The sequence below is a fragment of the Festucalex cinctus genome, chromosome 18 (assembly GCF_051991245.1).
Source record: "Festucalex cinctus isolate MCC-2025b chromosome 18, RoL_Fcin_1.0, whole genome shotgun sequence".
NCBI lineage: Eukaryota > Metazoa > Chordata > Actinopteri > Syngnathiformes > Syngnathidae > Festucalex > Festucalex cinctus.
In genome coordinates, this window is record NC_135428.1 from 17,535,515 (window position 1) to 17,550,381 (window position 14,867).

Below are 14,867 nucleotides of genomic sequence, written 5' to 3' on the forward strand. Positions count from 1 at the left end.
TGCTTTGTTCGTGTTTTGTTCTCAGATTGGAAACAATCAGAAGAAACCGTTTTGTTGGTCCTCTTCCAGTCTGATGGGACCTCACAGCGGGGTTAGGGTTTGAAGCTATTGTACAATTTGTTTGCGTAGAACAGACTAAAGATCAGGGTTACACGTGGATTTTACTATTTACAGTTATTGGTTATAACAGAGTAAAATTTGTCTGGTTAAATCTGGTTGTCCAAACAATCTAAGATACTTGCACCCTTTACCTTACCCACAAGCAAAAGCAATTATGGGAAGGGATAGGGTTGGTTTTAAGGTTAGGTTTTATGCTGCATTCGAGGATGGACAGAAGTCGGACTCTTCCTAGTTCAAACCAGCAAGTGTGTACGGGAACGCCCCCTTGAACTCGGAAATTCCACTTGCAAAGTCGGGGGGAAAAAAGAAAGGACCTCGACTTCACTGATGTACTACAAGTGACATCACTCTACAATGGTTTCCCCTTTGGAGAAACAGACCGTGAATGGTCAAACACAATTTACTTGAGTATAAAACAAGATCGCGTTCTTCATTCATAAATAATTTCACGTAGCGCAACGTACATGACAGTGTGCCGCTATCTCCCGGCATGAAATTACGGTGAACTACTGAACTGTATGGAATGCTTATAAAATAAGATAAAAACAATAAATGAAGCAAAATTATGAGAAGGTAAGTTTGCTGGAGGTCAAAAATGAGTTTTAAGAACCAAAATAAAAAACAATTTACCACTATCCACCATTTTGGTTGTTTACGTTCTCGCTGATCGCTCTCAGGTTGGAACTGGGAACTCCGATATTTCCGACTTCCGACCATCCTTGAATTTATCATTAGTTTGTGGTTAAAGGGTTACGGTCAGGTTTGCAGGTATTTTGGGTCGGGTTTGGTTAGTTCATGCTATAGTCGTTCGAAAGAGATAAAATAGTATTTCCGATGGTTGTCTCTTACACGTTAAAGCCTCAGATAGCACTCGGCACATACCGCTTGGTGTTCAATATTTTTCCAGCAACACTTCCTGGTTGATCCAGATGAATATGATTGACCACGTTTATCCGAAAAAAAAAAAAAGCTTTGTCGTTTGGTCGTCATCCACTGTACGTTACAGTCACTTTGTCGCTTCAGGTTAAGCTACTTTTCTGTAGCAAAGCTAACCAAATGATTGCAAACAACGCTTGGTATGGCGCTTTTGAGTTCCGCGCCGCGAATACCTCGTCAACAGTGTCAATCAAAACCCGGGACACACAATGCAAATATTGACTTGTAAAGAAATATCGCCGGCAAACAGACAAGTGCGGGGGTGTAAAAACGGCGGAGATGAATGCTAGCGCGGCGAAAGAAAGCTGATAGGCAGAGCGGCGAGAGATGGATGGCGCCGCCTGTAAGCACTTCGTCAACATTTGCCGCGAGGCCGCTAAATGATAAACATCGCGGCGACTCATCCGTCTCACTGACAAACGGTTTGGCGCGCCGACGCCATCCTTTCCCGTCGCGTCAACTTAACCTGTCAGCCTAATGAGTGTCACGGAAAAATAATATTCGGGCCCGGCCGCGCGATTAGTCACCCTCATTTCCCGATCAGCGTTTGGGCTGGCTGGCTTTTGTTTTTGAAACCGGAGGTACACGAGGCCTCGGCGGCGGCAGATCCCAAAGTGATGCATGGCTCGCATTAGAAGTGGCGGATGCTGCCAGTAAATTGTTGCTCCTGACATTATGCGCTGTTGGTTTTTTCGAGTCAAACTTCTCCATTTGGCTCCCAAAGTAAAACAAATGCACATTTTTAATTGAGCCGTCAGCTGTCAAGCGGCAGCCTCCCCGCTACTAACGCAGTCCTCTCAAACATTCACAGTAATTACCTTGCAGTCAATTTATTTATTTTGGGGCTTTGTGGTTCCCCCCTCTCGTCAATTTTGCAGCTGCGATCTATTATTTAATATTTTCTCTTCTCTCTTCTCTCCTCTAGGTGAGTGTCAGTCAACGACTTGTGGATTATTCCAGTCAGCTGCTTGTGCGTGCTTGTGATTCTGCGATCAGGTTGGCGGGAAAAAAAAACAGGGGGGGGTGGGAAAGTATTCTTTTTTGTGGGGGGCGGGGGGTAGAGGCTGTGATTCGGATCAAAGGTAAAACGGGCCGGAGCTTCGGCTTCCTGCGGCGTCGGTCTCGCCGCCTGACAGGTTGTGGCTTCCAGTGGGCTGGAAGCCACGTGGAGATAAAAGTAAATGTCACGGGTGACGGAGGACTTTGGTCTTTTGTCACACGGCCGCCGGGTTCATTGCGACTTGATCGCCGACGACGTTCGAGGGACCGGCGCGGTAATTGTCAGTACTTTCTTTGTTTTTCAGTGGGAACTTGTTATTCAGTTCAGTCATCACCCGCTTTTTTTTTTTTTTTTGGTGGTGGTTTGGGGTGTTTACAGCAGAGCGTGCGCTGAAAGTGGAAGTGAAGCGCTTGGCTTAGTAATTCTCAAGCGGGTTTTGGTGGTGGGCTTCAGTATGAACAAAAAACATGGAGTCTTGATCCAGATCAGGGCTCAAAATCCGATAGCCACCAAAGACCACTTGAGTAGCTCACGGGCCTTTTCTAAAAAAAAATAAATCACCAACGATGGGACTGAAGCGATCATTTAAAACGTAAACACTTGCAGAGAGTTTGAGAAATAAAATGTTGCGTATTGACCTTATGAAATTGTCGCTCGATACTTATTGCAAGAAATCATTACCATGATCAGTATCTTCACATTGATAAATATAATAGATTATTAATATAAACATATAAGTAAAGGTAATTTGAGTCAATGTGTTAATTTCAGAAATTTGTGTCAAACTGGTAGCCCTTCACATTAGTTTCAAAAAGGTCAATTACTGCTGATCCAGATTCATTGTGGGAATGCTGAAACCATTATGATTTTTAATTCATCTACAATTGATCATTTCTAATTTTCACACAATTTATCTTTCATTATCATTAATTTAACACACATATTTAATGATTAATGACACATTCACTGGCATTCGGCGAGACGTCCCTCAATGACATTTCACAACACTTTCATGATGACAGCAGGTCCTCTTTAACTCAATGACTACGAAAGCGGACCTGTGACCATTGCGAGGGTTCGAATCCCACTTTTCATTTATGATTCCTCTACAATTGATCATTTGTAATCTTCATACAATTTATCTTTCATTATCATTCGATTAACATGTTATATTTACAGCATTCAATTTAATATTCAATGACACATTCACTACTATTAGTAATTACTAGTTACTAGTAATACTACTATTACTACTACTACTACTAGTAGTAGTAATTACTAGTTAATTACATTGTAATTTTCACATAGGTTATCCTTCAATTTATTTCATGAGCATTCAGCTATTAGCATTCAGCTTTCAGCATTCCCACGCAATTTCTTAGAAATTGCCCTTAGTCTAGTTGATTCTAGTTGTTTATATCACTTGTTTGCTTTTAGTGAGAAATGCTCATTTAAATTTAATTATTATATATTTTTTATTTATATTGTTTGTTTGTTTTCCTCAATTACTATTAAGTTTTGGTTTACTTCCATGTAAAGCCACTTAGCTAGAGATATTTTTATATTATAATGTGATATTATTTTCAATGCACTTTTTTAGTTTTGTTTTTGTTTTTTGTACGCATGCTTGTTCCCATTCTATCTCTGAAGACTCTCTTCGGATTCAGATTCAATTTCAGCTTCATTAAGTGACAAAAATTGATCTAACATGACTTCAACAACTCTATTGGAGTTGCTTAATCATGGACCTTATTGTGACAAATAAAACAGCTTTTTGTATATTTTAAATTTTAAGTTCTATATCCCCCCCCCCTAAAAAAAAAGTTATTTTTTTATTTTTTATTTTTTTCCTCAATTATTGAACATGTCCCATAAATGCAGATTTACCTGTATCATATCAGTACAAGAATTGCGCTGCCCAATGGGTCTGAAAAAAAAAGATGTACTGGCAACCAATCCAGGGTGTACCCCAAGACAGCTCAATGGAAATGGTATTGATGAATTAAAACAAAAATGTGTAACTTAAAGGATGAAAACCTCAATTTTGGTGGTACATGTTTTTTTACTGGACATTAAGGATACACATATTTACTGGTACTAGTCGGACTTGGGTAGAGTGTATGCCCACGCTTGATTGGCCATACAAAGTGCTCGTCAGCGGGGACACCATCTTGGCAGCACCTGCCAGAAGCATCATCCGACGCCCGGTCCTCGACCATCTCTTTGGCATAAAACTGAGCAATTAAGACAGATTATTGGCAATCCTCCTTGAGGCCACTAACTACTCTCTCACTGCTGGGGGAGAGTGAAAATGACAGCCAAAAGGTGTCTGTTTTCGTTCACCGTCGATCACGCCGTTCATTTGAGGCATATTGGATGTGCAATTCCCTCGTGGGAGGGAAGCTAATATTGTAAAAGGAGATTGACGTCTTCTGCTTGAATGTTAGCTGACGACTTGTTGTGTTGTGTTAGCGCATCCGTCGGATTCGGCTGAGCGGGGGGAAAAAATTACGCATGCTGGAACCCGAGCGGCTTTAATGGAAAATGGCACATGACGAAGCACATATGTAGTCTTGAATGGTTTTGCACCAAAACTGTAGCCAAGATGTATCATATCAGAACCATTTTTATTCTTGATGGTGATTTTTTATTTATTTTTTAATATAGCATATACCATACTCATCAAAATTTTGAAGAAAAAAAATCTGTATTTTAATTTGTCTTGAATCTATACATTTTGTGTGGGGCTTTTTGAATTAAACTAGTAAAATAAATTCAGCTGTTCACTTTTTTTCCCTTTAAATTTTGTCTTGATTTTCAGACAAAAAGTGACTTGCCCGTTTATTTCCCATAACCCAGTACATACATTTTGTGTACAGATTATTAACAACTCAAGGCAACATCAGAGTCGGTCCTTCAAAATAAAAGCATACTGTAACATAACAGTTTGACCGCACTTTCTTGAGCCACATGGTCTTATTTAAAAATGACATTCACTAAACAAATACAAAAGAGTTTGAGTGTGCGTGCTAATCAAGCAACCGTGGGCCAGCTTTAGTGTGGCGAAGCTGGTATTAGGCTGACGTGCATTTACTTTGAAGGCCTGATTTTTTAAATTTTTGGTCTGGAATGGATTTATTTTATTTCACATGAAAATGATTGCTTTGAATTTCATATAATTTGGATTTAGTCTGTCTTTCTTGAACCGAGGTTCCACCTTATCCTAATTTATTGAGATGCATGCAGTTGTTGTAAGTAGAATTGAATTGTATTGCACACATTATAACGAGTTATTTAGTTGAGAACGGTCGCACACCAAATGTCCATCTTCAACAATACCGTTGAGGCAGCTAACAAGCTGGGCCTGAATTAACATCCCTTGGCAAAGCTTCCGATAATCAACTCTTGTTGGTATCGAACAAATGCCGCGTGAAGAAATTTCTTCACGTTTACATATGACTGAGTTGAAAAGATGAAGCAGGATCAGGCTTCTTCATTTGGATTCACTTTGATTTAAATTATATGGAACTTTTGATATTCAGACACACATGCCTGGCGCTCCTTCATTAGCTTTTTTTTTTTCCCCCTCATCCTCTCTACCGACAAGAACCTCGCTGATGAAGAGCCCCTTCATCCAAAAACACTCCAGCAAAGTTCGGGCCTGACGAGTTCAAGAAATGACGAGCCTTTCATCTTCAAGTTTGCAAATTGGGAATACTCGTAGTAATTTGGACGAAGACACGAACGCGTTTCACTTTTGTTTTGCATCCGCCGTCCAAAAAAAAAAAGGCCCTCCAATGAATCATCACCAACTGTGATGTAAATCTTTAATCGCTGTAATGAACTTTAGAGTATGGATTCAAAAAGCCATTTTGCTGATAAATGACCCGCGCCGGCCTCCAATACCGGGATAAATCATAAAGGCTGCGCTTTTCACTTTTTATTTTCCGTCGCAGATCCGCCGATTTAAATAATTGACTTGAGCGCGCGGCTGCTGTGGACACGGCTGTTGATAAGGCAGGAAATGAGCTTGTCCAGTTGGAATAACAAAAAGAAAGTGTCGGCCGTCGTCAGTCTGCCAGTTTGGCGGGAACGAGTTGCGTCTTTCAACGTTACGACGACGTGGGAATACGCGTTCATTCAACACAAGACGACACACTCACATGTACTGTTTCACTGGATTGTTTATTATATTTATGTCCTAGACTTTTTTTTTTTTTCCAATATAAATATGTGCTGGAATTATGATTGTAGGACTGCATTGGCATTAGTTATTGATAGACTGCAGCGCAGACTTGTGTACACATTGATGTTATGTTGTCATCGTTGGAATAGAACCCTGTTGTAAACCAAGAACCCCCTGTACTTCAAACTGTGAAACGGTACAATATATTCTCGCCGATAAATGGTTTGGTATTTATAAATGTACCGGTACCTTGTTTTTTTTAATTTAGTTTTTTTCCTGTAGAACCTAAAACTCACCACCTCTGCATATTCTGTAACATTATAAATCGGGGTGTAGCGATATCCAAATGTCACGATACGTTATCATGATATGAAGCTCACGATGTAATAATTATCACAATATTGTGGTGGAGGTTGGCGATATTTAAAAAAAAAAAAAGTCACAATATTGTCAAAAGCATGTCATACTAAAACTAGCACAATATTGTGTTTTTGTCCATAGCATCGTTATTATTATTATTATTATTATTATTATTATTATTATTATTATACAGACATATTACATAGATTTTAAACATAGAAGGGCCAAAACATCCCTAATAAAAATTAAATTGCACTAAAAAACTAGCCACCAGAGGGTGCTAGAACTGCACAAATGGAAATCAACCTGAGTTTTTTTTAACAGATGTGTTGCATTTAAATATTGTGAATATGACGACGACGATATCGTGGCAGTTTAATATCATGATATCACGATATTGCGCTTATCGTTACATCCCTAATTATAAATGCCACAAAGATGGAGCCAAACCTTGGCTATTAAGCATGATCTAGTACGATGAGATAATGCATATTGACAGTCTAAGAGCTTTGTATGCCAGGGCGGAGTTAGATTTCGCCGAGTGTTTGTGGAACTCTGTCTTCACTGTGTACGTTTTTGCTGATAACTGCCGATAATCGCTACAGATTTGTTTTTCAGGGTGATGTTGTATGAATTTGAAAGTGTCTTGCGATCTTAGGCATTATATATTAGTGAGGATAAATGTTTCACAAAATGGATGGACATATTAGCTTTCTATGTAGTATAACAGTGCAAGTATACTGTACACTTATACCAAAACAGAAGAAAATGAAAAATGATTGACTAATTTGTAAATAGTAAAACTTTTGAACGCCAAGTAATGAACATTTACAGGCTAGTTAGTGTTAGCTGTTATGCTAACAGCTACATGCTTATGTTAGCATCTGCCATATAAAGAGTGGATGTATTTTCATTATGGTTGATTGGTGCTGTTGAGTAGTTTTCCGTCTAACCGGCCCAGAATATCGTGGTTGCGTTCTTGCGCCACACCCACAATGTGGCTCAGCTCCTTAAAGGCCTCGTTAAGACGTTAAGAAATACATATTTTCCCATCACGTATTCTGCTTTGCTTGCACCCCCGAGGTCAAACCCTTCATCTTAACCTCGGCAAGCTCGTGTCACCTTTAATTCCCGCCGCCGTTAATTGTGAGCATTCGTCAGCGTCCTTCCGCCCAACGCGATAATAAAATACGACCGGCACCTTTCCGCCGATGTCAGCGGTTTTGCGTATGTGAATACGCTCGGCTTGTTTAGAGCTCATATTTCAGCAACGGGAAGTGAGACTGTATTTTTTTTCCCTCCCCCCTCACCACCACCACCTGTATACATTATGTATGACATTGTGATTTATGGCTTTTGCAAAAAAAAAAAAAAAAAGCTTGCACCCAATAGAGCGCACGGGATCGGGCCAGGGGTCCCGCTCAGCCCCAGCTAGATTAGGTTGGTTGTGAAGCGCCGCAATATGCCAGCAAATGAGCCACAAAATGGAAAACAGGGACAACAGGAGCGCCGACTAAGCTCGCTTTTGTTCCTGGCCGCGACACGTGTTGCGGGGCCGCCCAAGCAGATGTAGCGCGACACATTATCGTCCGACCTTTCCAGGCATTACCGAGCTTTTTTTGTGCCACCGTGCTCACCTGAAATCATGTAATACAGCCGAGCCTTGGGACACGGGAATGATCCATCTCGCAACCATCCATTTTCTCAGAATTAGAACTAGTCTTCAAAAATACACCAGGATAGATGAAAGGAAAAATATGCTTTTTATATTTCTGCCAAGATATTTTCTTCGTAGAGGATGCTTTTTGTGAAAGAGCATTCCACTTGCTTCAAGCATTTTTTTCTTTCTTCTTAAGGTTTTGTTACTTCTTATTGAGATGTTGTTGTAAGAAGTCCAATGCTCATATAAATACACCAGTTTTAAGATCTGGGGGCTAACAATTGAGTTGGCTTGGCAAATTTGCCTGCTGTATTAGAAGATCATTTTGATTTAAAAAGACTCATTCAGATTTTCAGTGTTGTTCCCCATTTAGCCAGATCTTTGAGAATAGTATTATGCCACGATAAAAGCTACAAAAAAGCAACAAAAAACGAGATTGCGCAGACCCTAAGAAAAATGTAGCATGTAAATCTCCAAAGATGTTTTTTTGTTACCTCTTTTCAAATCTCTGTGGAGATTTCCCGCCTACTCGTTGAAAAGCAATCCAACTTCTTTTTCATACTTTGGTTTCCCTTTTTTTTTTTTTTTTTTTTTTTTTGCATCCCACAAAAGTGCTCAAGCAGTGCTTCAAATCTTGATTGTCAGAATTTGGAGAGTGACTTTCTCTACGGTGGCTCCACTAAGGCCTCGTTTTTTTTTTTTTGTTTTTTGTTTTTTTTTACGGGGGACATTAGCTATGCCAAGTGCGGCAACATACGAGGAGAAAAAAAAAAGCCAGTTGAGCGTTAACAGCGGGGGGCTGAGAAGCTTTGCGGAAAGAGTGCAGATAACGACGAGGCCGTTGACGACGATCCCGCCGAATCGACGAGAGCAGTTCCCTTTTACTAAGGAGCTGTTCTTTTGCCAAATGACGCGCGCCACTGACTTTCATTTCCAAGCTTCCCACCGCCGCCGCTTTTATCGAGTCGTTTTCCCGATTTGAAAGCGGCCTTATTGCTCTTTTGTGAAATGCGCGCAAATCTCTTTCTACCTGACAGCAACAATATAATGCACGACTGAGGATCAATGCGAGAGTTACGCCCAATTCACACTGACTGCGGAAAGGACGCGGTGCGTTTTCCGTACGGCTTCCGCACGGACTGCAATTCACACCGCATGCGTTGCCTGTCCGGAAGCCTGCCCCTACCAGACCACAAGATGACAGGGATTCACGCTGGAGAGTTGAGTTCACGCGATGGTAACCATGTATTTAGAGTCCTATTTTGTAAACTGTAGCCACGCTTGCCTGTTGTCACATCCATATGCTTTTTGGACATTATTTCTGGGACTTCTACCATGACTCTTCTACCATGGGTAAGTACGTTTTGTGTTTAAATAGTGTTATTTTGTCATGTTTAATTTAATCTGAGCTCATTTTTTCTCTTAAATGTATGACTGATGTCATGCTATGTAGCTAGCTAGCTTCCCACCCAAAAAAAACGAGTTCGCAAATGGTTTTATTTTGAAATATACCTTGATGCGAGACGCCCGACTTCCTGTCTGGATCGTGTCAAATTCTTCAGCTTCATGAAAATCCGCAACCTTCCGCATCGCCTCAGTCGTTCCGCACCGCACCGTACCGCAGCTGGTGTGAATTGACACGTTGACTTGAATGCATTCTATCCTTGCAGCGTCCGTACGGAAAAGTCACCGCGTCCATTCCGCAGCCAGTGAGAAGTGGCGTTAAGGTTGTCATTGGAACTGCATTTGGGAAGTAGTCTAATAAGGTGGAGCTTGGACGAGTACAGACTGTATTTTCTCTTTACCAAGACTGTTTCTTTGGATGCAAATTGACATTTTTTGACACACATAAGCCTGTAAACTCTGAAAGACCAATCTCTTTTATCTCTTTTTATTTTTATTTTTTATTTTTTATTTTTTCTTCTTCTAGAGAGAGAGCTCAGAATTGTTAATTTGGCAGTCTTACCGATTCAACATCTTATCATCTTTTTTTTTTTTTTTTTTTTTTTTTTGTGCGTATGTGTGGAAGAGCAGTCTGTTATTGACTCTATGCAACATATTATGCAATTTTTTGACTAATGGATGTTAGAATTGGACCTGACTAATCTTTTAGCTCTTTTAAAATCGGCAGATTTATTTATTTTCAATTGTCAGATTTTTGCTGATTTCCACCCCCCCATTGTAAAGTTAAATATCTAAAGCACATGTAATTTAATTTCTTTTTTTTTTTTATTAGTATTAATTGGTTATCAGAAATTTAATCTGCCAAATATTGGAATTGGCCTTAAAAAAATCCATCATGATCTTTCCCTATTAAAAAGTATACTGTTGTCAGATTTGTGCAAGTTTTAGGTCAGCTGACGTTTGGCTATTCCTTCAATTTTGATACATTGCCTGGACGAGACTTCAATCAACCGCTTCCATATTTCGATTCAGCATATCATGCACTGTTGTGACTGAAGAATCATTTCCCTGGCAGCAGCATCACAGTCCACCAGCCAACCGATAACATGCACTATTGTATTTCAATAGTCGTATTTTCATGAGCGAGAGGTGAAAGTACATGTGAAAAGACGACATGCGGGCTGTTGTAACACCCCAGCCTGCCCGCCTACCAGTGAATTATAACAGGAGGTGTCATTAAACATGCCTTGATGTCCGCGTCCCGCATATCCGAGCGTCAGCCAATTGCGGCACTCAAGTGATCAACTCCCATTCATATTGGCCACGTCGCCATTCTGCTGAATGGGCAAATGAGCGCATGGTACTACTTACTGATCCAATAAACATTTGGTACAAATTGCTCTCGCTCGCCCAATCTGCCACCCGCGTGCTCGTAAATGGGGAAAAAGCGCCAATATAAAAGTCCAAATGAAAGCTCCCAACCTTTTTATTATTCATCTTCTTCTAGCCACGCATAATGGTAACGTTGCATGCTGTAGATGTTTTTTTTTTTTTTCATGTGGACTACATTGTGACTGTGCAAGAGTGCCTTAAAACAACAGCAGAGCTATTGTGTTGTGTTGTGTGGGTGTGTGTGGGTGTAGATCTCCAAGCAAGGCCACCCACATTAATTTGCCTATTTTATTTTTACAAGTTTATCGATCCATACAGCGTTTGGGTTGCAGGGAACCGATCCCAAATGAATTTGGTCCAAAGCTAGACAAGACCCTGGACAGCTCACCAGTCAATTATAAGGCACAAATGTAAACAAACAATCATTCACACTTATGGATTCCCTGATTGTGTTTGACTGAATAAACATATCTCGGTGGTTTAAACCAAGTAAACAGAAAAAAATCTTTTTATACCTGTGTGACCATTTAAAAAAAAAAAAAAAAAAAAAAAAAAAATGTGAACCGCAACACCATCATCGACGATTTAAATTTGTAAAATTTTTTTCTTTAACTTTTTTTATTTGTAAGTATTTATATATCACATTTTTTGTATTTTTAGTAGTGCTGTCAAACGATGAAAATTTTTAATCTGATTAATCACACTTTTTAATTTTGATTAATCAGCTAAATTACTACATATAAATAAATACAAAATACCGTAATATTTTGACATTAACGCATTTTATTATTTCAGTCATTTCCAAACATTGATTAAATTCATGTACGCAATTGCACGCACGTACGTATTGCTCAAAACGTAACAGCATCGTATCAATTGGGTGCAATTCAGCAATTATTAATTAATTAAACGCAAATTACTTTTGTTTTATCTAACGTCCCGTCGGGGTGTTTTTTAAAGCGAAATTTACCACCGAGCACACCAACTGGAGTCACCCCGCTCATTTTGGAACAACAGGCGTAGGAAATGCCGTGCATTGACCTAACCACTGACCTGCGTAGCCTTCAATATAAACATCCGCGGTTACGTTCAAAGGCTCAAGTGCAGTAAAAAAAAATTAGTGTGATTAATCTGCGTTAATACGTGATTAATGCGACATTTTTCTGTGATTAATTAATCTATTAACGCTTTAACTTTGACAGCCCTAATTTTTAGCTTATCTTTAAATTCCTGTGTATATATTTTTTAGGATTTTTTTTTAATGTAATTTTTAGATTTGTATTTTTTTTAAAATATTTATTCACCTAAAATTATACCTTTTTTGTATCATCTATTTTTAATTTTTCCACTGGAAAGTATGGAATTTATTTATTATTTAGTATTAGTAGTATTTATTATTTCTTTTATTTTGTTGTTTTTTATTAATTTGTAGGTAGGTTGTTATTTTTAATTTTAATGTGATGTATCTTTTTGTGTGTGTGTGTGTGTGTGTGTGTGTGTGTGTGTGTGTGTGTGTGTCCTCCATCGCAAGCTGCCACGTCCCATCTGCATGGACATTTATTATTTACTACACACATGCATGCGCCACTGTGTGTGGTCACACACTGCAGCAACATACACACACAGATCAGTGCACATTCAACATTGGGTTAACATGGCTTTAGGAAAAGATTAGCTGGGATTAGATTGGATCTGTTGCAGGACTGAATAGGGGATGAGAAAATATATTCAAGTCTGATAAATTGCAATCCTAAAATCTGATTAGTCATGATGTATCGCAGCATTCAATTATGTCAACCCCCACCCCCACCTCCCAACCCGGACTCGGTTGGTGTTTCACAGAATTTGGACTTCTGATCACCTGTGATTTTTGTCGTCCATGCATGACTTGAAAGCTTGGCTAGGTGATGATTCTATATAATAATAATAATAATAATAATAATAATAATGCATATTTGTGGAGACTGAGGTCAAGTTGTATTTTACAATTTTAAAAATGTGCAAAAATTCACAAGTTAAAGATTAGATAGCTCTTAATATGAAAAGAAAAATGCATTGAGCTGTCACTGTCTTACAAATGCAATTATGCCACCTAGTGGCAGAAAAATGACCAACACAAGGCAATACCACACTTATTTTTTTTCAGTACAGTACATCTTTTTAATTTTAATTCCGTTTTATGAATTATGAAATAACTGTATCATTATTAAAAGATGCAGCCATAGTTCTATTACATTAACATTTTCCCCACTTTTATGTTAACAAGAGTATGAAAATCTTGAAAAAAATTGTACATTGTAATGTACATTTAGAACAGATAAAATTTGAAATTAATCATTAGTTAACTATTGAAGTTATGCGATTAATTACGATTAAAAATTTTGATCGCCTGACACCCCTAATTTTATATATATATATATATATATATATATATATATATATATATATATATATATATATATATCACTTTTAACTCATTCACTGCCATTGACGGAAAAAGTCGTCAATGTCAAAGCTTTTACTGGACTGGCAGTGAATGTGTTAATTTGAAACATACGAGTGCATAAAATCGAACCGGATCGCATCGTTCCACTTTGAAATATGTCGCGATAAATATCGAATCGTCATTTATTGTAGAGATATATCGTAAAAGGAAATGGCAGAATTACAGTACTTGACAAGTTCATTCAAATGTATGTAAAATGACAACAAAACAGTCATGACATCATAATATCTTGAATGGAGCCGGACCATATTGAACCGAATCGAATTGTTCCACTTTCAAATCGAACCGTCCTTGAATCAGTTTGCACTCCACGTATTGAAAACTGCATTGAATTGTCTTTCTATTTATCATATTTTCTAGATAGGTCGATGGTTGAATTGAGCATGACTAAAACTTTCTTCGAAATACATTCAACGTAAATATTTTATATTTCTTGGCGCTATTGTGTTGATAAAAGTGATGCCATGTACAAAATGGCATCTGAGTGTCAGAGTTCAATTCCCGAGGCTTGCTCGGTGGTCTGTGGTTGACGTGACACATCCTCGCACCCTCAGCCATGCCCTGAGGTGGGCTTCATATACACACACACACATACAGTACATTAAAGTTGGATCAGATAAGTTGAAACGGGCTCACTGACCCTCGGATGATGAGTGGGCCCCGATCGCTCTCTTTCTTGCCTCTTACCTTCCTTTCAGTGACTGCTTGCTTGCAGGAAGTTTCCATTTCAGTCAACAATGGCACTTTTTGCCTTTTCTAGGATGCACTTGGTTTCCGATTAAGTGTAAGCCAAAGAACAAGCAAAGCACAAACACTCATAATCCATTTGATGCAAAACGGTTAGCGTAAACGTAACATACGAATTATGACGCGTCGTCGTCCTATTTTGCGCGTTTGATATAAGATCTTTGATCGTTTGATGATCACGCATGTGAATCGACACATATGCACACGCTCGACACGCACACTGAGTCACGACTGCCGAGGCAGAGGAGGCTCGGAGCTTTATCTCTATTTTGGTTTTGTCATGAAACACTTGAACCCACACACACACGGCGAGAGCGTTGTTTTTGGCACTGACTTGATTTCCTTCCTCCTCCTCCTCCTCACTTCAACTCCTTCCTAAGGTCTCTTGTCATCCTTTCATTCTCGCCTCTCTTCACTCCGACTACCTCCGACTGAGGGATGTTCTCTGTTATGTACACGTGTGCTGTCAATTGTTCATGCTAAAGGGCGAGACGTTTTTACGCTCTGACTTTACATAGGCTGAAAGACTTTTTTTTTTTTTTTTTTTTTACACAGA

General features: G+C 39.1%; 1 protein-coding gene across 5 annotated transcripts in view; it reads left to right on the forward strand.

Moving 5' to 3' along the window:
- The window catches only part of cadm1a (cell adhesion molecule 1a), a 338,297-nt gene that overhangs the window by 190,695 nt on the left and 132,735 nt on the right, over positions 1-14,867 (forward strand). The window contains exon 2 of one of the 5 annotated variants that reach the window (XM_077504829.1): positions 1,982-2,052. The exons of the other annotated variants lie outside the window; for them this stretch is intronic. The gene's annotated coding sequence lies outside the window, so the exon portion shown is untranslated. The remainder of the gene's footprint in view (positions 1-1,981; positions 2,053-14,867) is intronic. 5 annotated transcript variants of the gene reach the window in all.